Source organism: Opisthorchis viverrini, assembly GCF_000715545.1.
Source record: "Opisthorchis viverrini unplaced genomic scaffold opera_v5_74, whole genome shotgun sequence".
Lineage (NCBI taxonomy): Eukaryota > Metazoa > Platyhelminthes > Trematoda > Opisthorchiida > Opisthorchiidae > Opisthorchis > Opisthorchis viverrini.
This window is the reverse complement of record NW_008751731.1, coordinates 122,480-128,029: the sequence shown is the minus strand read 5'-3', so window position 1 is coordinate 128,029 and position 5,550 is coordinate 122,480.

The following is a 5,550-nucleotide window of genomic DNA, read 5'->3' as shown; positions in this document are numbered from 1 at the left end:
TCTCTTACCAGATGCAAAGGCATTAATGTTTTTTTTACTGTCGTCCGCTGCTTATTTGTTCATGTTTAAAGCCTCCAAGTGAAAAAGGAGACACTGTATCTGAAGGAAGGCCTTCACATAATTTTCGTCCGACTGGTCCTTCTACAATTTGGACCTAAGTGAATTGTCACTTCTGAACGGACAAACATGTTGGAGGTTATACAGCCCAAAATTCCAGAGGCGCTGTTCGCTTCTCACAAACATCTATGCCACTCTACTTTAATTTCGCACCCCGTTGAAATCTCGAAGCTCCTGCTGTTGCCTCACATAACGGCACAAAACCATTTCACATAGCTACGTAAAACTTTGAATTTCAGAGATTTAGGCGTGGAGCTCACTTGCGGCCAGCCTGTTAAGTCTAAGAAGGAAGGGACCTGGTGCTAACTTACTAAAATGGTCCTTAGGAACCTAAATCTCCGACTCCTTAGTTAGACAATCTTGAAAGAAAATGACAACATGACGGTCACTACCATTGTTTGGTTGCTATACGTTGCGGCAATTCACTCAATCTCAGGTGGATCACAAAATTCCGATCGTGGAAGGCCAGCAACACCAACGACATCCAAACGTCTCATGATATCGTTAGGGCGCTACCGCCGGGTCACATGTTGCCCAACCTACAGTTTGTGCTATTCCGATTGAAGTACAGAGGCGAAATTCGTCTCCGTAGACAACGATTTGGCAGGCGTAGCGCGTTGCCGGACCACTACAGTTGATTGTCCTGTAGGTTTCGCGAGTGAACCACTTGTTGCACAAGCGGATATCCGCTTTTAATTACCTCGTCGCAAATTCGACGGTGGTGTCCGATAAAAGCAACGTCTCTGAGACATCAGTGGACAAAACCCTGAATACGCATCAATCTGGCAAAGGTGAAACAACACGACTCGCATTTTAACCTGGTACGTTCATCTCAGTTCAGTTTATCGGCAATAAACTATGTATTAGGGTCCACGTGCTAGGCTCCATTTGCTACAGTGCGTATGACCCATGCGAACCAGTGACATGCTCTTCTGATACCAAATGTGGTGAAAGCTGGAGGAAATGATTCGTGCCTTTGGGATTTGTGCACTTAATTCATCAAACACGTCCGTCAGACCGAATACAACCAGCAATGTAGGTAAGACTATCCAGAGCTTCACTTTAAATCGGAAGGGGCAATTTCAGAGACTGAACATTTAGAAGCACCGCTTCACACCTTGTAGGCGCAAGACGCGTGCTGAAAGATGGCATGACGGCTGTTGGCCTATCGGTGTTTCTGTCTCCCATTCGCCTTCAGAGACTATGGCAGTGTCACTTTCACACTTCAGTTCTACAAATGTCTCTACAGTAAAGATTTGAACACAGGGAGTTTGAAGTCCTCTAGTTTTCGCCTCAGTATCGCATCGATGCCAAAACTGAACAGAATCGAAGAGACTTGGCATCCGTGTTTTCTCCTGTATTTTGGAGTACTTTCCATGTACGCTCACACGGCAAGAAGTGTGTGAATACAAAAACAGAGTATGCTAACGGTATTTTGAGGTATCCCCTATTGATAGAACACCGCCAAAATAACGTGCTGGCCAATCGGATTGAACGCGCCCTCGAAATCAAGAAATATCGATATTGTGGGTTGTCTGTACCCGAGATGTCTGCTAAACATTTGTCGAAGTTTGGCGGTTGGATCAAAGCAGCTCTTACTCGTTTGAAATCCTGTTAACTCCTCAAGGGCCAAGATTTTGCTTCCAGCCGTTAGAGGATAAAGAATCGGTGAATCTGAGAGTCTTATTGTCATTATATTCTCTGTGGGTGCCATATGCGAAGTTTGTCACCACTGTTGACTCGTTAGTTTACTGGTTCGATACGCTTTTCCCAGATAGGCATAATCGCTTTGTACATACAACTGTAATGGAATTCACCATCTTCCCTTCGTCGGGCGCATTGCACTGTATCAGAGTTGAAGGTAACGTCGAGCTGAGTTGAGAGTTCACAGTCAAATACTTTTGAATTTGAAGGGGTTCCATATTCACAGTCTAACTTTCTGTTGTAGATTGGCAATATGGGTTATGTGTGACGTCCGCCCAAACTCATTTCTCTGAATTTTAAGATATCTTATTCCACTGTTCCAAGCTTCATCTGTCAGATTTTGGAGATTCGTGATATTCTTTTATGGGGTTCTATGACCTATCGAAAGAATCCAGCTGAACAGCCGGAGGTTATGAAACAAAAGCATTGCAGTCCTTCCAGAGCATACACTTTTGAAAAAGCCTGAGTGCAGAAAATAACCGCGAAATCCCGTCTCCGAAGGAATTCGACCCTAAAATACGGTCGAAACATGCTTAGATCAATACAGGCTAAGTCAGATTATGTGGCACATTGTCTATATCACAATGTTATATTGATGACTAGTTATCTGGACGTATTCTAAGAAGTTCACCTGAAATATAACTTAGTGGGTGCTTTAAAAAGTATAATACAAACGATCTTACTACGGAGGACAAGGGGATGAAGTAACAAATGAGCCAAGTAAGGGATCTCTGAAGTACAATAATTGGGAGATCAAGCGTGTAAAAGTTCCTATGTGGATGGAGTGCGTGAGGCAGACTCGGCTTCTAACTGAATTGGGAATGTGAAACAGGGCTCACAGTGTTCGCTCACTACCAAATCAACACCACTGCACGCACAGTGGTGTTTTGGTGATATAATAATTNGCTATCCGCTATGCTAACCGATTGTTAGCGAAAGGTTTGCTGGTGCAGGCCACCACACGGCAACAAAAAACGAATACGGCTGCTTGGATGTTGATCAGGTGGCTGTTGATCTGTTCGCCGAGCCTTGGCAAGCCAATTGCCAAGCTCGGCGAACAGATCAACAGCCACCTGATCAACATCCAAGCAGCCGTATTCGTTTTATGTTGCCGTGTGGTGGCCTGCACCAGCAAACCTTTCGCTAACAATCGGTTAGCATAGCGGATAGCACCTTCCTATATGAACTGCGGTTGAATACACGTATCACATACCCCAAGTGCCTGATTAGTAAGCTTAAGCTGATGCTCTAGCGATCCGGTTTCAAGTTTCCAAGTATCCACCCACGCACCGTCTCCTTGCGTACTCACCCGCAGTAGTCATGCGTTTTCACTTATCCCTGTTGCACTCACTTAGTAAGGTGACCCTGCTGTATTTTGCAATGGTTTTGGGGAGGCAGAAGCTGAAAAGTGACAGGGGTTAATGGCCCCTAAGTCCATCATCGTAAATTTTACCGAAGATTGGGGACAAGCTAATGTCCTAGTAATTTGAAACACCAAGGTACACATGACTCTTGCCGGACCAAATAAAATCTCCATTAAGTAAGGCCTGTGGCTGCGTAATTGAAGTAATCGGTGAAATACTTACAATATGAAAAAAGATTAGTGTGACAGAAAAAACATGCTCTAGAAAGCACCCTTTTGTCTGGCGGAAAGAGTCTTTTCAGGTCATATGAGGTTGTCCATATCACAAATCATGTTTTTATTGGGCAGTAATTTTGCGGACAATCTCAGAACACAGTGATCAGAGAACTTCAGTTGAGCGCAAACGTTAAAATGTTGACAATATTAGCAAAAGTTTGATCCACTTTGGTCTCTAGCCACGTAAGAAATTTCTCAATACTTGTTAAGCTCAGTAAAGTCAGGAAAAGAGGAATGTACTCGTTTAACTGGTCGGTAATTACACAAAATCTCGACAAGTTATACTGGTGGAGTAAAAGCAGTCAGCAAAGTTGATGCTGCAACTAGTGTGCTAAGTGTTAGTACAAAAAACCAACCGGTTGCTTAAATGCAGGGATCGCGCTCCAGAGCTAAGCAGGCGGCACGTTTCGTGAGATGTTGGTATCTATCAGGTACGGAAAGACACTTGTTTCTCCTCATGTACGTGACTGCCGCTCCTCCCATACGACCTTGGTCCACTAATTTAATTTCATCAGCACCCAAAACACTCAAACGTATACAAGTGCAGTTCCGTTTAGATTATAAAAGAACTTCGGTCGTTTCATGTACTCAGACAGAAGTTATTCAGATCAGGTGCACAAATAGAGCGGCTATACTTTTAGTTGGAAGGCTAGGGAGCTTCATTGCGAAGACAGGTCTGGGTCAATTAACTTATCAACGTTGGACTGCAAACTAGTCGCAAATACTTCAGCCACACACCAATATATCCATGGTTTCTCAACGAGTTATATGCTAGAGTGGCATCGCTTAAAACCTCTCAATACGAATGTTTCTAGGATGTCGGTGAAACGAAGGCTGATGAGCCCAGCCTCTGATATTCGGAATAAGTGACATGCGGATGTTTTGCATAGAAAAACTAACCACATCTTAACTTACGTGCCGAGCTAAAGCATGAGTTGCTGTGCAAGAACCAATCCTGTTGTTGTTAAGAGTTTTCACCGAGTCTCACTAATGCTATCCATCAAAAGAATTTTGGATGCGGACGACATTCCACACCGTACTTAGTAGAACATCAACGCACTCACATATCCAAAGTATTCTCAGTTTTCAAAGTTTGTAAAATGTGTCCGCAAAAAGGTGTCCTACAGTGCCAAACTTGTTGAGGAACGCCTTCATGAATTAGAGAAATGGCATAAATGTGCACATAAAGGGGACGAAAAGTATCCATGAATTTTAATGACCATCGCCTCACTATACTTGTTGCCCCGCAGTCCCAATCCTAGAAGTTATTTATTCCTAGCTCAAGCCTGTACGACGGCATTGTGCGAAAATTATTCCCCAATTTCAGTCCTTTGTTATTCTGAAAACCCTTGTAAACACTTCCAAAACAAGTGCAGTAGCATTACAGGTCACACATATGTGCTTCTATTTTACTGAAGTCGGGGAGAAAAAGTATTGCTTCTCTGAAGAGAGAATGAGAGACGAAACAAATTCCCCTCAAATCCTCCCGTGCAATTAGAAATCGTAGATTTCTTCAAAGGTATGTCAATTGTGGTGCCTAACATGCTGCACACTGGAAAGCAAAGGTATGAGCGGCCTAGCAGTATCTCAGGCATCGTGCTGTCTTTAAGCGTATCGGCAGTTTGGCATTAGGACAGTGTTACACCCAAAAGATTTCATTATACTTTTTCGCGATTCAATGGCTCAGCTGTAGTACGAGTTTAGCTATGCCTTTCGGGGAACCCAGTGGCCTATAATCTCAGACGGACTTTGGTGGAATTCCCATAAACCTTTTTATATGTTTTTTCCTCCTTAATACGTGATGCTTAAGGGTTTGTTACGCACGGCAGTTATCACATCCCAACCTACTACGTGTCTGCACGTCTCCTCTAGGACGTTTGACCTGTAGTTCACTAAGTAAGAGCGTTTACCGCATCTGGAATCTACTGTAAATATATGTGTATTTGAGCGGTTGCTAGCTGTTGTATGATCATTCGGCCGTGGACCTAGAGAAATAAACCATACTGTAAAAAATTGTTACAGTATGGTCGGGTTAACCTGACCGTGAAGGGGTCAAATCCTGTGAATCACATTTACAAGTGGACTGTGAT